Below are 24,206 nucleotides of genomic sequence, written 5' to 3' on the forward strand. Positions count from 1 at the left end.
AACCATAAAAAAGAATGCGCTCTTGCCACCTGTGAAACATGGATGGACCTAGAGGTTATTATGCTAAGTGAGAAGACAGAGAAAGACAAATACCATACGATTTCACTTATATGTGGAAATCAAACAACAAAACAAACAGCAAAAAAGAAAAACAGACTCCTAAATACAGAGCACAAATTTATGGTTGCCAGTGTGGGGGGTGGGGGTGGAAGGACAGGCAAAACAAGTTAAGGGGATTAAGAGGTATATCCTTCCAGTTAAAAATAAGTCACAGTGATAAAAACTACAGCATGGGAGGGGCGCCTGGGTAGCACAGCGGTTAAGCGTCTGCCTTCGGCTCAGGGCATGATCCCGGTGTTATGGGATCGAGCCCCATATCAGGCTCCTCCGCTATGAGCCTGCTTCTTCCTCTCCCACTCCCCCTGCTTGTGTTCCCTCTCTCACTGCCTGTCTCTATCTCTGTCGAATAAATAAATAAAATCTTTAAAAAAAAAAAAAAACCTACAGCATGGGAAATAGAGTCAATAATCTTATAAGTTTGTGTGGTGACAGATGGCAACTAAACATCATGGTGAGCATACAGGAACGTATATAATCGTCAAAGCACTGTTGTACACCTGAGACTAATGTATGTCAACTATGCTTCAATTAAAATAATTTTTTAATTTAAAAAAGTTCAAGAATTAAAGGCAAAAAAAGAGAAAAAATATTGTAGAAAATTAAAATATTGTTCCTAAATATACTGGTTTCTCATCCTCCACACACTACCCATACTCCTCGATCATCTTGTCTGAGCATCCTGCTTTCATAGGATGCACGTTAGCATAATGTTCCTCTTCATGGAATGTTCTATTTAGTGATCGAAATTTACTTTTCTCTTAAATTCCACCCTCCACCCCCCTCACACCTTTTTTTTTTTTTTTAAAGTTCAACCAGAATCTTCCATTGTGGTTCCAGGCTCTGGTCAGAGAGATGTTTTATTCAGAAATAATTTGCCAAAGACTTCTGCAGGCTTCTGGGGCTATTTGTGATGATTCTCACAGAAAGGGTTTTATAAAAGTCCAGTCTGGACTATTTTCCAGCAAGTGACTGGCTCCCCAGACAGCAGCTAGAGCTCATGGTCATCCTGAACCGGGCACTTCCACAGTCAGAAGAGGGGCCTCTAAGAAGCACACTGGCAGACAGATACACTGTAATAGACCATTCTAATTCATTTACCAGCTTTCCTGAGCTTTGCCAAAGAATAAGGCCTCATCTTCAGAAGGCACATTGTATGATTCACCTAATTAGGTTCTGGTTATGACCTACTATGTATCCAACACAGACCCAGAAAACAAATTCTTTCTAGCCACAGAGAAATCTTATTTTTGAGCCATTCATACCTCTCCTACTTAGAGCATTCATTCTTTGCCCCGGCTGCTTATATGGCAAAAATCATGCTGATGGTCACACAGCAATTCACCCAATCTTTAGACACACACTGATTTTTTTTTCAGTTTTGTTACTTACTTTTTTTGTTTAAATATAATTAACATACAATGTTACATTAGTTTCGGGTATACAGTATAATGATGCAACAATTCTACACGTTGCTCAATGCTCAAGATAAGAGGACTCTTAATCTCCATCACCCCACTCCCTCACCCACCTCCCCTCTGGCAATCACCAGTTTGTTCTCTGTATTTAAGAGTCTGGTTCGTTCTTTTCTTTTCTTTTTTCTTTTCTTTTCTTTTCTTTTCTTTTCTTTTCTTTTCTTTTCTTTTCTTTTCTTTTCTTTTCTTTCTTTCTTTCTTTCTTTCTTTCTTTCTTTCTTTCTTCTTTCTTTCATTCTTTCATTGTTCATTTGTCTCTTAAATTCCATATATGAGTGAAATCACATGGTCTTTCATATTTGTCTTTTCTTGTCTGACTTCTTTTCCTTAGCATCCAAGTCCAGGTCCATCACTACCCAAAGGAATCCACACGTTTAAATGCAATCCCTGCCAGAATATCAACATTTTTCACAGATAATACTAAAATTTGTATGGAACCGCAAAGGAACCCAAATAGCCAAAGCAATCTTGAAAAAGAATAAAACTGGAGGTATCACAATCTCTTATTTCAAGACATACTATAAAGCTGTAGTACTCAAAACAGTATGAAACTGGCACAAAATCAATGGAACAGAACAGAGACCCCAGAAATAAACCCACATTGATATGGTCAATTAATCTACAACAAAGGAGGCAAGAATACACAACAGGGAAGATAGTCTTTTCAAAAGATGGTGCTGGGAAAACTGGGCAGCTACATGGAAAAGAATGAAACTGGATCACTTTCTCACAGCATACACAAAAATCAACTCAAAATGGATTAAAGACCTAAATGTGAGTCCTGAAACCATAAAACTCGCACAAGAAAACCTAGGCAGTAATTTCCTTGACATCAGCCATAAAAATATTTTTCTAGATATGTCTCCTCAAGAAAAGGAAACAAAAGCAAAACTAAACTATTGGAACTACATCAAAATAAAAAGCTTTTGCACAGTGAAGGAAACCATCAATAAAATGGCAAGGCAAACTACTAAATGGGAGAAGATATTCGCAAATGATATATCTGATAAGGGGTTAATATCTCAAATACATAAAAAAATTTACACAACTTAACACCAAAAACAAACAAATAATCCAATTAAAAAATGGGCAGTGGACCTGTATAGACATTTTTCCAAAGAAGACCTACAGATGGCCAACAGACACATGAAAAGATGCTCAGTATCACTCATCATCTGGCAAATGCAAATCAAAACCACAACGAGAGATCACCTCACACCTGACAGAATGGCCAGAATCAAAAAGACAAGAAATTATAAGTATTGGCGTGGATGTAGAGAAAAAGGAACCCTCATGCAGTACTGGTGGGAAAACAAATTGATACACCCACTGTAGAAAACAGCATGGAGGCTCCTTAAAAAATTAAAAATAGGATTACTATATGATCCAGTAATTCCACTCCTGGGCTTTCACCCCTCCAAAATGAAAACACTAATTTGAAAAGATATGCACCCCTATGTTTATTGCAGCACTCTTTACAATAGCCAAGATATGGAAGCAGCCCAAGCGAGTGTCCATCAACAGATGAATGGATAAGGTATATTATACACACACACACACACACACACACACACACACACACACACACACATATAATAGCCAGCTATAAAAAAAGAATGCAATCTTGCCATTGCAACACTGACTTAACATTAGAGTAACCAGCATAAGGGTAGCATTGGAGGGGACATCCAAGTCATGAAATCACAGAGTAACAGATTTTTAGAATACAAGGAACCTCCAAAGCCATCTGGTTGAACCTCCCATCCAGCAGTAGGAGTCAGGTCCCAGAGCTCAAAAGCTTGTTCATCCGCCTGCAACTGCAGAATCACTAACATAGAGCTTCTCCTCTTACATGGCGGGCGGTTTCCTTGAGGATTGATTTTAATGTTTAGAAACTCCTCCTTATATTTGCTCACTTCTAGGCCATGGTCCCCCATCTACCACTCCTATTCCAGAAGCAGCCAAGAATAACCCTCTTGTTACTCTACCAATGACAACCCTTTTAACTCTTAGGAACAATATACTGAGTTCCACTTGGACATCTACTCCTCTTTCTACTATTAATCATTTGGCATGGTGTCTTGCCCTTTCACTATTCTGGCACCTGCTTCTAAATGTTCTCTAATTTGTCATATCCCCCTTGAAACATCTCACCTGGACCTGAAACTATTAACCTAGATGTGGTCTATGCATATTTGTACTAGATATTTCTATTTTTGTGTAATAGCATTTAAACAATCCACAACCGAATTAACTTTGGGAGTCATTGTGCCAAACTCTTGGTTACAATTAAGCTCGTGACCAATTACATTTAAAACCAGAATGTTCTCTAAACTAGTGTCTCTAAGAAGAGAAGATCATGTGCCTCTAGAAGGAGTTAAACCATTTTACAATGATCATCTTCCAATTGATGTTTAAAGGATGGAATCCCATAATAATCTGCACCCGCCGCCCCCAGCCCCCCAGCTTTGACCTGCTGCAAAGTTTGTCAACTTAAGGTCAGCATACTCATCTTCAAATTCTGCCCAATGTCTACATGCTACCATGCTATATAAAAGTTGTCTTGCAATTTAAGACTATAGAATCCTCAGTGGAATGGTCATCAGCCCTAAAAAAAAAAAGGTCATCTACCCTAACTCAGGTTAGGTAAATGTTCTATAAATTTCTTATATTTTTAGGACTGTCTCCACAACGTTGATAGCGTTCCAAGGCCTGTAGTAAGCATTAATTGTTACTTACTAAGCCATCGGATAAATGATTGAGTTCCCCTGCTCTCACCCTCTAATAATGTTGATTGGTTTTCAATGTATTTCCTTCCCCCAATCACTCCTAGAAGCTATAGTTCTATGCCACGGCACTGAGCAGTGATAATGTTCTTGCCTCTGCCACTGACGGATTCCGTTACCTTAGAAATACGTGTAAGCCTCTCAAGATCCTTGCTTCTCCATCTGAACAACAATCCCAACACTCCGTGTATTTAAACAAAGACAGGTAGTACCTCCTATGGACCAAGAACAGTTCTAAGCGCTTTAAGAATAATAATTCATTTAATTTTGAGGAAAACCAGACTGAAGGACAGAAAGGTTAATTTTGCCAGGACCGTATTGCTAGCAAATGGTGGAGCTGGGATTTGAATGCAGGCAGTCAGGCTTTTGCATGTGTGTGTTTAACCCCTACGCCACCCACCTCTCCACATGTCTGATGGCATCGTGCTTGAGTAGTAAGGGGGAACTTTATCTTCCTTGGGTACTATGGAAGAGCTCTGATCACACTGCTTACATAACAAGTGAATATCTTGATATATAAAAAAACTGCTTGATTTTTCATTAGTTCCTCACAGAGTAGCTTCTTCTGGATCCTATTTTTTAAAGTTACTAACCAATGGAAAAATCACTCAAAATACAGTTCCTTGAACACAGAATGGATGCAAATGCCTTGAATTGACTTGGATTCCTTCCAGTCACAACTGTTGGAAGTATTTACCCGCAATGTTAAGAACCATGAGAGCCAGTTGACCTATTGCCAGAACAACAGCAAATCAAAAAAGCGCTACGCCAGGCACCAGGAATCTGAGGGGAAAGGAAAAACGCATTTCCTCAGAAAAACACCAAGGTACAGACTCTTCCGGAGCAGAGCACTGGAGCACTGGCCCAGTTGAAGGTAGAACAGAAAGGTACTCAGATACTTGTGGGCAGTCTGCAGTGGCTCCAGAGTGACACACGACCTCACAAGGAGCACTTACCACCTTGCTCCAGGCTTGTCCACACACACACACGCCCAGTCGGTAAGTTCGCTATGGCTCAGTATTTCTTGGGGGGCTCATTCCTCTCGGGGTTCTGATCCCAAAGGGTTCAGGGCAATGGATTTTTAAAAAATAAAAGCCACTTCACAAAAGTTATAAACAAACTCTTCAAGGATGTGGACTTACAGGAAGAGAAGGAAAAGATGGAAGATAGAGTGGTCAGCAGTTCTACCGAGGGGCATTTTTTACTCCAAATTTAGATTCAAACTGAATCCAGTATTCCTCCAGTTGAATGAGAAGTACGCTATACTGCACAGAGCAGAGCCCCCAGGGGGGTGTTTCTGTCTCACAGTAGATGTCACAGAAAGCAAGATCTTTCAACCTAGGACTAGGGTCTGTAGCAAAATAGTCTCTAAGTACCGAAGTTCCCTCTGGAAAGCTCCCTTCTGCCAAGGGAGTTTGCAGTGACCAGCTCTAATCATCACAAAGACACTGATGGGCTTCTGAATGGCTGAAAGTTGCAATTCATTTAAATGAAGCAGCAGGACATAGCAATAGGACATCTTCTCCCAACTAAGGTTAGAGATGAAATGATCGGCTAAGATTCTCAAGGGAATCCTTTGGGAATACAAATACGAATGTGGATTTTTATCCTCAGCTAATTGAAATATTCTTCTGACATAGTAGACAAAGGTAAGAAAGAGCAGTTAATAATTGCAAGATAATTTGAAGCAAATAATGCAATACATATGTATATGCATACTCGTCTATGCGCGTGCGCGCACGCGCGCGCGCGCGCGCACACACACACACACACACACACACACACACACACACAGCTACATTCCTCTCCACCCCCTTTAGGAGGTGGGACTGTTAGGTTGTTGAAATAGGCTAATTCTTGACATGCTTTTCTAAAAGATAAAATGAATATTTGCCCCCAATGAGTAAGTGTTCCTGGGAACTTTCCAGAAAGAAACTCTACAGTGTGAAAACCAGCAAACAGAAGATAAAGCAATAGCCCAGGTAAAGTTCAAATTTGAGAACTCAAACACAGCTTACATGTCTTCTGGTACCAAGGGCTCCATTTCCCAGTTGAGGAGGTGACACATAAATCACGGGAACCGAGTCCGGAATGCTCTGGGTCTCTGGCTCTGAGGAGGCTGCTCTCCTGCCAGGTCTTCCCTGGGTACTGGTCTGATTGTCATGGGAATTAGGGTTCTGGGTGGGAAGATGCGTGATCACTGGCCACAGGGGAAGGTGTCATGGGACTCTAAGACAAGGTGCTTGGACATGACTTGGGGAGGCAAAGGGAGGCAGTGGCCAGGGCAAGGAGAAAGCAGACCTTTCTCCTGCTACCATGAGACTCTCTCTTTTTCCCCTCTGTCTCTTCCAGCATCTCCTCTAAGATAGGCTGAGGCAGATAATGGACTGGTAGAAGTGGAATACTAGATGTGAACAGGTCCAAGCCTCAATCTCCTGATCTATAAACTGGGGATAACCATACTGTCTCCCCTACCTCAAAGGTTGCCATAAAAATCCCAGTGTGTATGATCCATCTGCCACAGACTGAATATGTTGTGTTCCCCTCAAATTCATATGCTGAAACCTGACACCCAATACAATGGTATTAAGAGATGAGGCCTCTCTTAGGTGATTAGGTCATGTGGGTAGAGGCCTTACACATAGGCTTAGTGCCCTGAAAAGAGACCCCACAGGGCTCCCCAGTCCCTCAGCCACATGGGGACAAAGTGAACACAGGGCTGTCTATGACCCAGGAAGCAGGGTCTCACCAGAGACTGATTTTGCTGGTGTTTTGATCTTGGACTTCTTGGCCTCCAGAACTAGGAGAAATTTCTGTTGTTTACAAGCCATCCAGTCTATGGCATCCTGTTAGAGCAGATTGAGACACTACCTTACTATTATATTTATTTATATTACTATTGTATTTCCTCCTTTATCTACAACGTATAGACCATACAAATATAAGGAATAATTTTCCTCCTTTTCTCACTTCCCATCAGGCTATTCATTAGACCTGGACCCACCTTTCCCAATAAAAAGTGGGGAAATGCAGTGTGTTAGCAGCGAGTAATAAAACAGACAATACCTGCCTTGTCTCAAGCTCCCAAATTGCCTCTTTCCCAGGACAAGAGAACTTCTTTCCAGAATAAAGTTATTTGGAACTACCATTTAATTTATCAAAGACTCATAATTAAATATGACTCCATTTTATGGACTTCAAAAAACCAGATTTAAATTTACCTTGCCTGACATTTACAGACATATTTAAAACAAATTTGTTCTTCAAAATCATCGTATTCAATATAAGAAAAACAAACCCTATCCAAAGTTACTGTCTGGCTTTGCCAACCTGAGGGCAACCTCTGGGACCAGTTGTTCTGTTTTTCCCCTTGACTGAGATGCTCATTATTTACCAGTGTATCCCACTGTTTTTCATTATATCTAACTTAGATGACAAGGAACTGGGGTCTGTGTCACACAGTACCTACAATGCAAGCACTTTTTTTTTTTTTTAAGATTGATTTTAGAAAGAGGGGGAGAGAGCAAGAGAGAGAGAGACAGCGGGAGCGAGCAGGAGCAGGAGGGGCAGAGGGAGAGAGAATCTCAAGCAGACTCCCCACTGAGTACGGAGGCCAACACAGGGCTAGACCGCACCACCCCGAGATCACAACCTGAGCCCAAACCAAGAGTCAGAGACTTCACGGACCGCACCACCCAGCCATCCCAGTGCAAGCGCTTTTCACAGAATGATCATTCTCTATGTTCAGGCCACAGAGTTGCTCAATTGGCAACAGGAAGCAAGTATTTCACAGAAGAGAATCTCCTATTTTTTCATTATTTTCCTGCAAATAAATATATTGCAGCACACCTTTCTGGTCAGTTTAATTCACTCACCTTTATTCCTTTTTCACTTTATTTACTTATTCCTTCTTTCACTTATTCCTTATTCACTTTACTTTATTTGTGATGGTAACAATAGAAGATGTTCATAATGACAGACATGAGCAGGTGCACTGCGTGTGTGTGTGTGTGTGTGTGTGTGTGTGTGTGCATCTGTGCAGACATTGCAACTGAGAATATGGACTCTGCCAAGGACCCCAGGGATGCCCTGGCTCAACCCTCTTTGATCCCCATTATAACCTGACAGGATTGAGATAACATGGCTGAGACTTCCCTTCCCTTCTGTTCCTTCTTCCAGGCCATTAGCCCACATCTGCAGAATGGATTCATGACCTTCCTACCTTTCCTCTGCTTCCCACTTGCCTCTTTCTCTCTCTTCTCTCTCAACTAGGTCCACTTTCCCCAGGCTGCACACTCTTCCATCAGCTACCACCTTCCAGAGACCTCGTTCACACAATGCATCTGAGCCTTTCACAAAGGTGTTTTTGAGCACATGTCCCCACTGCCAATTCCCTAAAAATTCAAAAGTAAAAATAAACTTATAAGTGAATGCTGCAGATCAAGCAAAAGGGCAGTTTCAATCAGAACAAGAGAAAACTAAGTTTTGAATCCAGAATGTGAGCTCCCATTCACCATCAGTGCTAGCATACACTAAGTGCTCAATAAATACACACGTAGATTACTGAGGAGCTCCACGGCCCAGTCATCAGCAGGTAGAACATCGTAAAGGCAAAGTGCATTAGAAGCCAGAAGACCTAGAATCTAGTACTGGCTCTGACAAAAATAAATCACGTGGCTAGGAGCAACTTTTTTCCTTGGTAAAAATCAACGGATCACCACTAAATTATTTCTAAGGTATTTTCTATTTCAAAAATTCTATGATGATAAAACATATGAATTACAGCTAAAGGTTGAAAGGTCTCTGAAGAGGCTTGTGGTCAAGCCATCCACCTCTCACCTTTATTTTATATTTCCAGAAAGATGATGCAGTATCCCATATGGAAAGTTTCCAGGAAAATATCTGAATCTCCTATTGTCATCTACTCTGAGATTTTAGTTTAAAAAAAATCATTCTCAGATGTAACCTAAAATCCATTTCTATGTTTATATTGCTGTTGATCAATTTAGGACTTAACTATCCAATTACAAAATTCCACAATTCTCATAATCTTGGAATGTAATTTTGTTTCCAATGCAAGTATTAAAAGATATGGCCAATAAGGCATAAAAAACATTTTCCCTGAAGTCGTATCATTGACTAAATCATTAAGCTTGTCTACTGTGCTTCTGGGTAAATATACATTTGTAGCAGGACTTGATTAGTTTTCTACCAAGAAATACATGTTTATTAAATTATATCTCATGCACCAGGACTCCTTATTTATCTTAGTAATTTTTAATGGAAAAGTAAATGAAACATTATTATATAAATGCTTAGAGAGATGACAGTAATTTTATTCTAAATTAAATAAAGAAAAGGTTAAATAAATATTACAATCTTTCAGGAATTACAGTATAAGCCTTAAAATCATAAATCTCCCACTTACTTTTTTATAACTTATGCTTAAAATATTTATCAGTGTAACTGAAACAATGTTCTCATTAATTATTTTCTGGCAATTTCCTGGTTTTTCAAAAGTTTAAGTTAGCTGACATGCCAATTCCCATTCAGATCTTAATTTAAATATTATATTTTTAAACACATTCTAGTTTTCCATTTTAATAATACATTTTTATCCTATAGGAAATGCTGACATTTCAACCTTTTATCATAATCTTTGGATTTGAGGGTCTCCTTATATATACATGTGTTCTCAAACACACACACACACGCACACACATTTTGTTGTCAAATATCTAAAACAAAGTACTCAGTCTCATAACCATAATAAACCAGAGACAAAGGAAGAAATTTACTTTCAGTAATAAGGAATAGCAAATATCTGGATAATCTCATTATCTATTTGAAAATATAACTTCTCCTTAATAAAGAAATAATAATTTACATATTATGACAAAGTAGTTAAGAATATATGTGAATTAAGAAAATCATTAAAATCTAAAGTCCCCTCCCACCTTGCATCTTTTTTGGGTGCAAAAGTGAAAAAAAAAAACAAACCCAAACAAGTACTATTAAATTTAATTTAGCTTCATTTTTAATAAGAAGTGACTTCATAATTCCCATAGCCATGCTGAAAAATAAAACCTATCTCTGACTCAGAGTCTCAGCTGAGAAACATTAAAATAACTCTTAATGGCAGAAACACAGCCATGACCTGTAACAGACTGACAAGGGAAAACCAATAACTCAGAGCAGCTCTAAACAGAGTAATTCCCAGTTTCACGTTAAGGTCAGTGTCTGTATCGGGGTTGGAAATGTGAACATTAGATTTGATGCTCATTTTTAAGACCCTACTTCCAAAAACGTGGCCCTGAACAGCTTCATCAGAATTCACTTCCTATAAGCCAGCTCTTGGTCCCTGAGTACCAGGTCTCGGATACGAAGCAGAAACCACGTACTGGAGGAATTAGGTGTATAGATTCTTAGGTAGGGACTTGGAGGTGGTCTGCCAGAGGTGAAATTGAGGAAGGTAACACTCATTTTCTTTTTTCTCTTTTTAAAAATTTTACTTATTTATTTATTTGAGAGAGAGAGAGCACGTGCGCACATACAAAAGAAAGCACGAGAGAGAGAGCATGAGCTGGGGGGTCGGGGAACGGCAGAGGAAGAGGGAGAAGCAGACCCCCTGCTGAGCAGGGAGCCTGACACAGGGATCATTCCCAGGACCCTGGGATCATAACCTGAGCCAAAGGCAGACGCTTAACTGACTGAACCACCCAGGCGCCCAGTAACATTCATTTTCTGTGCTTTTCCATGCTCCTCAACTAGTTCCCACCAGGCTCTCCTGCTAGTACCCCGCTTCCCTAAGGTTAGGTGCTCACACCTCACCCTTTCTGGATAAATCTTCAAGCATTGCCTTTCCTCTTTTCATGTTCCCTTCTATAAACAGTAAAAGCACTCTGGTGATGAACCCAGCACCAAGCAAGGTGCTAGAGGTAGAGTTGGAACCAAAGTCACGCACAGTCCCATCCTCATGGTGCTGACGGACTACCAAGAAAAGATGAACAAAAATCAAACAATCCTACAGAAAAACATACAGCCAGTCAAGGGTGGTGAGGGCAGGCCTCCCTCAGGCAATGACAACTGAGCTGATCGTCATTCCGTAAGGGGGACACAGGGTGGAACAAATAGTCTCATGACCTGAAAGATGATAAACGTGGCCACTGCCAAAAAGGAGGATTGTGACATAAAGCTGGAGAGGTAGTCAGGTGCCAGCCCACGTGGCTTTTCAAGAAAAAAAGTGAAGATTTATTCTAACAGCGCTGGGAAACAACTAAAGAACTGCATACAGATAATGAATGAAATATGAGGTCCGAGTTTAGAAAAAGGTCACTCTGAGCAAATGTGGTGAACAACAGAGTGGGGAGAGGACAAAATTTAGCCAGCCTGTGGACCAAGTCAGTTCACTTGCCTCCTTCTACCCTCCGCACTTAGGAGGGACAGCTGCGTCCTCCTGGTCGGGACCTGCCCTCACTAGCACGGGCTGCTCTTACAAATCCTCTGTGCCACTTCGTTTTCCTTATCGACAAAGAAGGAAAAGGCCCATCACAGGAATGGAAGCATATCTCAGATACGAAATACTCACGGATCGTCCTTCCATTCCTCAGCTGCATGATCAACGGTGGGGCGCTGGCCTGCTACACAACTTAGGATAAACATGGGAGCCTTTTTATGCTTCTCAAATGACACTGGGTAAGGTCCTGGAGGCCACTCGAGGAAAACACACTGGAGCTGTAATTTTGCCAACTGGTCTTCATTGATTAATAATGAAAGACAACTAGTTCCTTACTGACAGGCGCTCAAATGAGCATTTTAATTTAGCCTTCATGATTAAACATTTGGTTTCTTTCAGATTCCCTATTAATCCATCAACTATTAAGAAACACTTTGTACTGCTTTTGGGTTGATCAATGGTTTTTCTAGATTTAATACCCGGCAGATAAAAAGGTAAGTTTAACATGAAAAAATTATTGCAATCAGTCACAGGACTATTTCAACAGAAGGTGAACCCTTTGCAAAGAGGAATAAGCACCCCCAAAGACAAGTGTTTGCATAATTAAGATCCCTTCCAAACTTACTGAAAATAAAACTAACTTTCAGTGCCTACTAGGGGTCAGCACTATGATAAGCAAGGTACGTTATGCATTTTCATTTAAAATTCACAACAGGGGGTACCTGGCTGGCTCTGCTGGTAGAGCTTGCAGAGTCCTGGGTTGGAGCCCCATGTTGGGTATAGAGATTACTTAAACAGGTGCGTGCATGTGTGTGTGTGTGTGTGTGTGTGTGTGTGTGTATAAATAAAACTCACGACAAAACCATTTTGTAAGTGAGGAAAAAGTAATGTGCCTATATGGCTAGTACATGCTAGAGCCAGGATTTGAAATTTAGGTAACTTACCTATGTAGGGAATGGAAGTAACCTGCTTACATGATGCATCAGGCCGCTCAGGCTGTCATAACAAAATGCCACAGACTGGACGACTTTACCAACAGAGAGTTATTTCTCACGGTTCTGAAGGCTGGAAGATCACGATGCCAGCCAGTTTGGTTCCTGGTGGGAGCCCTCTCCCGTCTTGCAGATGGCGGCCTTCTGGCCGTGTGCACTGGTGTCTTGTCCTCTTCCTCACGGCTACTAGCCCTACGGGATTAGGAACCCACCCTTGTGACCTCATTTAACTTTAATCACCTCCTCACAGGCCTCATCTCCAAACACAGCCACAACTGGGGGGGACAGGGCCTCAACATAAGAATTTGGGGGGACACAAAGTTTCAGTCCACAAATAACTTGTGGCTAGATGAAGATAAGAGCAGGATTTGAATAGGGGCCTCAAACACCCATGATCACTGCACTTTATGCGATCCCTCTCAAAGTGGGAGGTGGGTTAGTTTAAGCTTCAAAAAGCTAGGCCGTCATTAGTGTATTAAGACAGTGGGACTTACTTAGCAAGTCCCCAGGCTGCTACCAAGACAAAGAAGTAGCCCATTCACCTCACTGTCCCAGTGTCACAGCCATTAGTCTTCAACTTCTTCTCTACCTTGCTCTTCTCTTTGCTCCCAGGCTCTTCATAAAGGAAACCGATGGAAAATTTTCACCATTATACTGCAAATTCCCCTGTCAAGCATTTCGCCCCAGGGAGCAAAGTTTGATAAAGACCTTTGACTGAAACACAGGGTAACAAAAACCGGCATTTAGCTTTTGAAACTGATGTATAAACAAGCAGATAATTCATTATGGTGAATGTAGTCAAAAGACTAATTTATTAGTGCCAGAAAACAGGTATTTGGTGGTGTGATTTACATAGCTTCTCTAGTTTGGCATCATTCTCTTTCAACTTAGACATTACTCAAGAGGTTGGAAGGAAAAACCCTCTTCCTTAAGCAGAAATTCACATTAATGGAGTTTGAACAAATAAGAGTTATAACTTGCATTAATAAGCAGCCCTTAAAAGACTTAAGGCTATCCTGAAACCAACATAAAACCTCAAAATACATACTAATTAAAAAATTAAAACTCCTAAATTTCTTTTCTATAAATCTTTAGAAGAGAGATTATAGAGTTCAGAACATTTATCCTTCACTATCTTTCTAAGATAACTCTAAGAATTAACAAATATTGGGTTTTATGTGCGAGAGAACTTTATGAGAAAGTTGTTTTAAAATAAATATTTATCTTATCCCACAATATGAAAAATAAGGAGTTTCTTGGGCAGCTAAAGTGTTTACTGGGGGAGGTTATATTTCCTGGCCTTTTCTAACTGTTGTCATTGTTGAATTCATTGCAGTGAATGTATGTAGTATTCATTATAGAAAAATGCACACATATTACTTATATATATATAAAGTCATATTTATTTTTTTTAATTTATTTATTTGAGAGAGAGAGAAAGAGCAGGGGGGAGGGGCAGAGAGAGAGAAGCAGACTCCCTACTGAGCGGGGAGACAGACGATGTGGGGCTCAATCCCAGGACCTTGGGATCATGACCTGAGCCGAAGGCAGATACTTAACCGACGGAGCCACCCAGGTGCCCCTGTAAACTCGTATTTATACATACATGTCCGCGTACGCACATACATACCTACACATGTACATACACAGAGGGACTGGGACCTGAAAAGAACGTGGATCCCTGTTTTCAGTGTTTTACTTTTTTAAAGGCTGCTATCTGTACCATAAAATCAAAATTAGTTATGACAAGCACACGACCACACAGGACACCACGAATGAAAGGCTCAACTCATAATTTAAATTACACAGTAGATGAGAGACCCTGTGCCCCCCTTCCCTACCCACTCCTGGCAAGTCTTTTCCTGACAAGTTAGCAAGTATACAAGGAGAGGCGCACTTCATGGGTCAACTTACAACAAGGTTGAATGCACATATAAGCAACCTTTCAGGACAAAGAGTAGACAGGGCTTCAAAGGAGGAAATAATCCATCACATTATCCATTTGTCCTGAAAACGGCTTGGCAGCACTTGCCTCCAGCCGGTGTGGAAGGAGACTGCTCTGGGAACCGTGCAAGAATGAAATCAACTTTCAGCTGGGGTTTCAGAGACAAAAAAATCTCATCGTCCAATCAATCCAAATACCTTGAGTGGGATTAAATCTCTAAAATGGAAAAATCCCCATGGATTATTGTCTCTAAGCACAAGTATGTCCACCTCATATTCTCCATCACAATGAATACATCAGTATCTAAGATACACATGGACATCGTCTAGGGTTGAGGAACTACATTTTCATTCGTTATCACACTCGATCCTGGAAACATCCCTGTGGGCTGAGGTTAGGCATATATTATAATTTCCATTTTTCCAACAAGGAAACTGGGGCAGAGAGGCCCAGAGTCATGTGGTTAATAAGTAATTTGCTTGGGTTACCAGTGCCATTTTTTTTAAGTTAAAGGTGGAAAATACAGGCAATAAGCTTAAATTTCAGATTTTTGAAGTTACATGGAATTCTGTAATCCACCACATGTGGACAGTATCAACAGATAATAAAAATATGTCCAGGGAAGTGAGTAGAGGAACTAGGGGGAAAAATAACATTTAATCTGCAACAACATGTCTTATCTTTGTCAAAAACAACACTAACAAACTGCTAACAGAGGTCTGGTTATACAGGTTAATGGATCTCACCCTGGCTTTGTAATATGGGGAATCAAATAATTGCTTTGAACCTCAGTATTCCTCATCTAGAAGACACGAATAATAACAACTATTTTATAGGTTATTTGTGAGGAATAAATCAGATATTTACATAAAGCACATGGAACATTGCTGGCACATAAACTGCTCATTAAATGTCATTATTATTATTGCCATCACAGACAATATATCACAAAGTCGATAGTGTAAGTTTTTCTTAATAGAACAAGGCACAAAGGATTATTCACTTTGGGTAAGAGGTCCTGTACAAATCAAGTGCATATTTTCAAATCCTATTAATTCAAATATACCCCCACTTATATCTCACGCCAGGCAGCTGCCAATTAACCACACAAATCAGTCCTCTCTCCCACCCAGGTGTTTGCTCTCAGGCAGACACAGCAAGAAAACACAAGGAAGCTGAAGGAAGGCAAGAACCTTAAGAGCCTTCCGCAACCCAGCACAGGAAGAACAGAGCAAAATCTCTGATAATTGCCTCTTTGCTCCCCAGGGAAAGCCAGTCACATCCCAACTAATGATCCAGCTCCAAACAGGAAAGCATGAAAAAGAGGAGAGGAGGAAGCTTCATTAAAAATCACCGGAAAATGAATTAATCTTCTGCTGCCCCCAGTCTCCTTGCCCCCAAGTAGCTGTTCTCTATATAGCAGGACAGGGAGTTCTGCTGTTCACAAGATACATCTCCCCGTCCACTGGACCCTGGGATTTTTCCATCTTCAAAGACGAAGTTCCCTTTGATTTCATACCACTAGCTTATACATAAAGGTGTCATTTGTTTGCCGTTAGTTTTCTGGCTTTGGAAACAAGCAATTCAAATAATTTGAGACTTTAAGACAATCTAGCTCCGTTTCACAAATGGAAATGCTTTCAAGAGCTAGGAAAGTAACACAAATGGATGAAGTGGGCCCAGCAGAAATGGGGGTTTACTTTGTTGAATTTTTTTGCCACTCAAAAATATAAACTTAATTGTTGCCCAATCTTTCCATTTATTCCAAGAGAAACTGGACATTTCTTTTGAAATGTTAGCAACGAATTTAAAAAATAGTTAAGCTCTGTACCCATGCTCAGAGAAAACTCACTTACAGATTTCCAGTTGGGACTTCCAACCTAGCCCAGCTTCAAAAGGAAACAACAACAAAAATAGAAACACTGGGAGCTTTAAAAAATATGCAGGTCTGCCTCCTCCTCCAATGGCAATTCTGGTTTCGTTGAGCAAGGGTGAGCTTTCAGGTGATTCTAACAGACAGCCGGTGTTGAAAACCACGAATCTGGACTAACCTATTAAAGCTACAGATGAGGGAACAACGGCCCAAAGTTTTAAAAAACCTGCAGTTAGCAGAGGAGCGAGAACACAAGTTCGCATGCCAACATGCTGTTGGCAAAACTCTCATACAAATGCTACTTTCTTGCCCATGAATGGCAGTTAGGGTTTCGCTATACGCGGTCTGTAAAACATTTCGATGTTTTTCCCCAGCAGAAGTGTGAGTTTGGGACACTACAGTTTTGTGTTTGTTTTTCCCCCTAAGTCCAGGGACTACCGTGCAGCCTTTACTTGAACTGTGAACTTCCGAGAGCAGAGGGCTTGGCAGTCCCTCCCTCACCTGTGCGGAAAGTCAGCGCCTCCCGCAATACTGAGCCCACGGAGGAGGTTACTAGGATTTTTCAAAATTCTGTTCGCACATAAATTGGGACTCGAGTCCTATGAAAGCTCAAAAATCAATCTCTCGCCGAGAAATGTCCGTAACTAAGTCCGATTCGGAGGAAACAAACTGCCAAGCCCTGGCTTTGACAGGCACTTAGCTGGCTGACAGCCGCCGCGAACAGTAAGCGAAAGACCAGCAGGCTTTTCACAGGAGCCCGGCTCTCCGGGGTTCACGCTTCCTCCCCCTGCGGGAGCACAAAAGGCACAGACAACTCCACTGACGTCACACTCACTACCACCGGCTCCGAGTAGTTCTTTTCCCTGGAGCGGAACCCTTGCCAATACCAATAGCCCTCGCTTAAATATCCTGTCCGGTTTCCTGACTGCGCCGCCCGGGAGCTGCCACATTCCCTTGTCCGTCTGCACTTGAACTCGTCACACGCCACCGCGGCTGACTGTCCTCCAACCTGGAGTACCGCCCTGTGCCACACGTGTACATCCCCCAAGACCTGGTGATAAATACCGGGCTTTCCTCTCACCCTCTGAAGCCGTTGGCAACATCCTACTCATTGTGCAAGAGTGAGACAAGTTATTGCTCATTCGGTTTATTATTGAAAAATACACCTCCGCCCTCCCTGTCGGTTCGCACAATGCCAGCGACTCTCCCCTCCACAGGGAGCTGTCTTTCTGAAATAACAAACCTGATCATGTCACTTATCTACAGAAGATATTCTGCGGCAGCTACCGACTGGGCTCCGGAAAAAGCCCCAAATCCCTGACACAGCTCATGAACCCCGTCTCCTTCTCCAGCCTCATTTCCTTTCGCCTCTCTCCAACCATCCTCTAGTCCAGCCACCTCAAACAACCCCTTTCCCTGACACACCATCTCCTTTTATTTATTTATTTTCAAAATTTATTTATTTTAAAGATTTATTTCTTTGAGAGAGAGCAAGCAGGAGCCGAAGGGGCAAGAGGGGGAGAGAGAATCTCGAGCAGACTCCCCGCTGAGCACTGTGAGTGGAGCAGACGTGGGGCTCCATTCCACGACCCTGAGGTCAGGATCTGAGCCAAAACCAAAAGGCAGAGGCTTCACCAACTGCACCACCCAGGCGCCCCCACCATCTTCTTTTATGTTTCCATGCTTCTGGGTTGTCTCTTTAAAGAACACGCTTTCCCCTTTTCTCAGCCTAATGGCCTCTTCTAGAACATCCAAGAATCACCTCAAGTGGCACATTTTCTGGGAAGCCTTCCATGACTCCTCTAGGAGTCGTGAGTCCCTGCCGCCCCATCTCTGGGCCTCCCATTGGGCTGGCTGCGAGTGCCGTGGAATGCCTCTAGGCTGTGTTCCCCAAAGCCCAGGTCTGCTCCTGGTCGCATCCCTGTGACTCATGCAGGCACTCAGTCTGGAACACAACACGGGTTTGCTGAGTTCACCCTGCTGCGGCTGTCCGACCTGTGTGGCTAAGGCAGACGAAGGTGGGTTTCCTGGGCAGTTCTGCCTCCCGTGGCAACGAAGGCTTCTGCCCGCAGTGAGCCTGCTGGTATCTGTAGCTGTTTTACTTTCACTTCAGTTAGGAATCTCATAAATAGTTTGGCCCCATTTTGAGTCTCTCTTGTGAAAGAAAAATATTGCAAGATCTCACTTACGTGTGGGATCTGAAAAAGTCCAACTCATAGAAACAGAGTAAATTGGTGGTTACCGGGGGCTGGGAGGCAGGTGAAATGGGGAGATAGTCATCAAAGGGTATAAACTTTCAGTTATAAGATGAGTAAGTCCTAGAGACCTAATGTACAGCACAGTGACTACAGTTAACAATACTGTACTACATACTTGGAATTTGCTAATAGAGTAAATCTTCAATGCTCTCACTACACACACACACACACACACACACACACAAATGTAACTATATGAGGGGATGAATGCATTAACTAATCCTAACATAGTTATTATATACGTGTGTATTATTTATATGTGATATATACATATATATATATCAGGTCATCTCACTGTATCTTTTTTTTTTTTTTAAAGATTTTATTTATTTATTCGACAGACATAGAGACAGCCAGTGAGAGAGGGAACACAAGCAGGGGGAGTGGGACAGGAAGAAGCAGGCTCATAGCGGAAGAGCCTGATGTGGGACTCGATCCCAGAACGCCGGGATCACGCCCTGAGCCGAAGGCAGAGGCTTAACCACTGTGCCACCCAGGCGCCCCCCCATCTCACTGTATCTTAAGCTTACATAATGTTGTTTGTTAATTATATCTCAATAAAAACCTTAAAATACATGAAAACAAATTAATAAAAAAATTTGCTCCCTTCTTTAAAGCACACGGAGCTTCAGTCAGACTCCCCTTATTCAGCATTGTAGCTGACATATGAGTAAATGTTGAACCGAAGTACATTTTTCAAATCAGCAGACAGATACCATAGGCAGTCTCTGTTAATATTTATCCAAGTCTCTTTTGCTGTGATTTAAATCAGGAGACATCGAGAACATTTTCACAAAACTCACCACGGGAGATTGGAGGAAACAGAAAAACACACTCATGTCAAGTTTATAAATTAAGAAACATTTTTTTTGGAACCACAGCGATTACCGGACTACCAAGTCTTTCCCGTGCAGAATACACCACACTGTTCTAGGACATAAAGCTGGCTCTGGGTGCTCTCAGGGTGCAGTATTTTCTAGTGACACCACCACCAATACTTGAGAGTTTGATGGTGGTGCGATTCTAACAATGAATCTGACTCATGACTGATTCATTTTTCTATTTCCTGGGCTTTAAAAGATACCATAGTTCCCTCACTACGGGCATCAGCCATCATGTTGCCTTTTGGAACTTGTATCATCAGACCAAGCCTGCTTTAGCCTGAAAGCGCCCAACAGACTTTATCAAATACGGCGTACATCCCTCAATTACTAATTAGTGAAAGCGCGCTGTGGGCTCACTGCCTAGCACATTGCTAAGTACTACGGAGATATACAAAAAAGTCAACAAAAATTCTTTCCTTTGATGATAGATCATAATGAGGCTTTACACTTTCAGTCCCTTAACTTAATTTTCTCCGCAAGAACCTACTAGGAGCTCATCATGGGTGAGGTACCCCAGGGAGGCCGCTGGGGAGTCTGCAGACATCCATCCTGGAGGCAGGCCACGGGAGGGGAGACAATGCCCACAACAAGCTCACGTGAGAGTCTTAGCAAATGTGCCAACAAAATGCTGGGCAAGGGAAAAAGGAGCGTGTAGCTGGAAAGGCGGCAGGGAAGGACAGGGGATGGATCAGAGCAAACGCTGGGGAGCTTGACTTTGTGGCAATTGAGCTCAGGCTCAAAGTAGTAGAATGAGAGGATGCAAAAATGGGAGAGAGTGGGGCCGTGGTGGAGGGCACAGCACGCACAAAAGTTGCTGGGCAGAAAGAAAGGAGATATTTTGAGGGCAAAGCAGTAGTTCTGTCTGAAGCTCAGCAGAAAACACAGATGGCTGGGGGGGGGGGGGTAATAGCACAGTGAGTGAGTCCCAGGCTAAGGAATCTGAAAGTCAATCCACAAGCTTGTAAGAGAAAGCGAGTGGATGAACAGCATTTAAGAGTCTTTGGCAGCAGTGAGACAGAATTAAAGGAGGACACAGAAGGACTACTGTGACTGTTGGTTCTGCTCCAATCCAGGTGCATGAGCTGGAAACAGCGGCGAACCTTCTGGTTAATGTTTACAGCTACTGCCAAATTGAAATCTATTCACTGCTGTGGTGTCTTGTTTCACAAAGCTTTGGCTTCAAACACATCTGTATGATGTCACTTGTCACTGGCCCTGAGCAGTACGCATGCTTTCTACGTGCAGGAGTGACTCTAAGTGTTGTAAGACAGTGCCAGAAAACACATACAGAAAAATGCTCACGGTCTCAAAGAAGACCAGGCTTGGGGTAGAATGTCTACACTCCGCATAGCCCCTGACTTACAGTAAGTGCTCTACAAAAGACACACTGGATTGAATTCAATTTTGTTGATGTTGAATCCAGAGAAGACAGTACTATAACTTCCTCTGGTGTGATGGTTAAGTTTATGTGCTAACCTGACTGACCCGCCATGCCCAGAATCTCCCATCTTTAGAAAACCCTCCTTTAACTGTTTCCTTCTCCAGCTAAAGCTCTGTCCTTTTGATTCTCTTGACAGTCACATGTCATTTTTTTTTTTAAGATTTTATTTATTTGACAGAGAGAGAGAGAGAGAGAGTGCACATGCAGGGGGAGCAGCAGGCAGAGGGAGAGGGAAAAGTAGGCTTCCCGCTGAGCAGGGAGCCTGATGCAGGGCTCAATGGGGACTCGATCCCAGGACTCCGGGATCATGACCTGAGTTGAAGGCAGATGCTTAACCAACAGAGCCACCCAGGTGCTTGAGAGACAACTGTCTTGAATGACCTGTATCTGTTGTCTCCTTCACTTCCCACCCACTCTCCACGACACTTCACCCTGGCCTCTGCCTCCATCCCTGCAGCAGTGTAGCTCGCCTTGAAGTCCTGTAAGACATCCACTCTACTAATCCAAAGCACATTTGCAGGACTTTCACTTTACTCCTTATCAGCATTTAAATTGTTCTCTTCCCTTGGCCTCTGAGATGACATTCTACCATCTACTCTGTCACATTTTTCACTCTTATTTGTCAAATTCTCCTTCACTTAACTTTTAAATGTGGAAGTTCCTTGGGGCTCAGACCATGCTTTCTTCTTTACTGCATTTCCCTCTGTGATCTAACTTAACTTTTGTGGCTTCAATACCATGTGTAAACCACTAACTTCCAAGTATCTCCAGATACCTCCTCAGACTGAGGACCCACGACTGTGTTTCCCTATGGATGTCTTAAAATGGCCTCCATTCAAGATGTCCCAAAACTAAATTCCTTTCCATCTATACCTGGTGTCCCTCCAGTGTTGCCCATTCACATGAAGAAGGCTGGCACCTGGCAGTTATCCATGATATCCCTCACTCAGTAATATCTAAGTCAGCACTAAGTCTGATCTACTCTACTTCATAAATAATGGTAAATTTATTGACCATAAATAATGACAAATGTGTTTACTTCTTTCCATCTTTCCCACCACCGCACTGGTCCAAGCTACCGACATCTCTACCTGATATAATCTATCTCCCTGGATATCTCTTTCTATTCCTCCTCCATTCATTCTTCATAATAGAGCCAGGTGACCTCCTTAAAATGCAGACTGATTATGTCACCTCCTTGCTTCAAGACCTTCTATGGTTTTCTATGCTCTTATTATAAATAAAGACTGTAACACAGTTTGCAACATCATGTAAGATATAACCCCTTCTCCAGTCCCTTCTTAGATCATGCTCCTTCATTCCTCTCTGAACTCTGATCACACTATTTTCAGTTCTCAAAAGTACCAGGTGTCTTCCTGACTCCTGTTCCTTCTGCCCAGATTGCTCTTCCCCCTCCCTCCCCCACTTCTACTCCTTTCGATTTCAAATGTTTTCTATCAAAAACCTTCCCTAATCCCCGAGCCCCAAACAGATCAAGTTGCCTTATACTTTGATTTCCTAGAACTTAACACCAGTTTTTAATTACACTGGGTTTACGTCTTTCTCCATCCTAGACCATGAAATCCAGTAGGAAAGAGGTTATTTCTGGGTTGCTTATCAGAGTATTCTAGCACCTAGTCCTCTATTCTGGGCAAAGTGTAGATTAAATTAGTGAGTGAATTTGTGAGTAGGTGAGCATGTGAATGAATGATGGTAATGCTGGATTTTTGCACTCAGGCTATCAATAGCCCTCTTTATCTTCCCCTGCAGCACAAACCCATGAATCAAGGTCAAGCACATACTATCAAGTCCAGCTCAATATAAAAAGTGGTTTTGAGAACTTGGGGTACAAGCTGCATGGAGGAAAAAACACGGAAGGGGAAGGACTAGGAGAGACTGATCTGTGTTCTCCAGCTTAGGCAAGGAAAACCCAGCATCTCTACCTTATTTTCATTGTGAATACCAAACAAGAACTAGCCATACCTACTTCATGAATGAATTCCTTAACTCACTTAGATCACTTCGTAAATATATAGGAAAAAAAATAACTTTCACATAATTTTTTAAAGGCCAATCAACTAGGATCTTTGTGAGGACTTAGAGTACTCCGAATTCAGTACCTCTACATGCACTAAAACCAACCCTAATACATCTCCCCCCAGCTTTCAGAGTCCATCTTTAAATAAGTTTATAGTACTATATCCCAAAGTCTTATACAAATTCCTGGTCTTAAGCCCAAAAGATATTAATCAAAGTCCAAGTCATTTATTAAACTGCAAGTGGCCATAAAGCAGAGTTAATGCAATTTGTCAGGCAGAGCAAACCAAGAAATGGCTTGAACTATGAGCTTTAAGGACCCTCTGTGAAAAGCTGGGTAAAATCACCAGGGGAGCGGTTAAAATTCAACTTTGCTTTATGTCCCTCTTTAAATCATGTAAAGTGCAAGCATGGTCCTGACAATTTACGATTAGGAGTAATAACCTACCAAACAGAACACTTCCTGAGTTGTCCCATAAGGATTTTTTAAAAGTTCAAAATGCTACTTTGGCAATGGGGTTATTATAAATATCTTTCCTCTTTAAATCATGATTTTTAAAGCAGTTGTCATTTTAATGACAAAATCCCAAATCCCAGAGAAGTCATTGTAACGATTATGTTAACTGGGTACTAATATTTTACTACTTGTATTCGGTAGCATGTCTTGTTATTTTTTTTTTTTCTGGAAAATTCCTCCTAGCTGTATATTTGAAAATTTAAGATTTAATGAAATTAAGACAATTCCTTTTTTATTTATTTACTTTTATTTTTTAAAGATTTTAAAAATTTATTTGTCAGAGAGAGCTCAAGGGTACACAAGCGGTGGCGGGGGGGAGCAGTAGGCAGAGGGAGAAGCAGGCTCCCCGCTGAGCAAGAAGCCCCATGCAGGACTGGATCCCAGGACCCTGGGATCATGACCTGAGCCAAACGCAGACGCTCAAC

At 41.8% G+C, this 24,206-nt stretch overlaps 1 protein-coding gene across 6 annotated transcripts in view; it reads right to left on the reverse strand.

Moving 5' to 3' along the window:
- Positions 1–24,206, reverse strand: part of GHR (growth hormone receptor) — a 256,429-nt gene that overhangs the window by 208,552 nt on the left and 23,671 nt on the right. The window contains exon 1 of one of the 6 annotated variants that reach the window (XM_087867907.1): positions 8,601–9,650. The exons of the other annotated variants lie outside the window; for them this stretch is intronic. The gene's annotated coding sequence lies outside the window, so the exon portion shown is untranslated. Of the gene's footprint in view, positions 1–8,600; positions 9,651–24,206 lie in introns of those variants that run through there. 6 annotated transcript variants of the gene reach the window in all.

The sequence above is a fragment of the Ursus americanus genome, chromosome 15 (assembly GCF_024610735.1).
Source record: "Ursus americanus isolate L20-20 chromosome 15, mUrsAme1.1.p, whole genome shotgun sequence".
NCBI lineage: Eukaryota > Metazoa > Chordata > Mammalia > Carnivora > Ursidae > Ursus > Ursus americanus.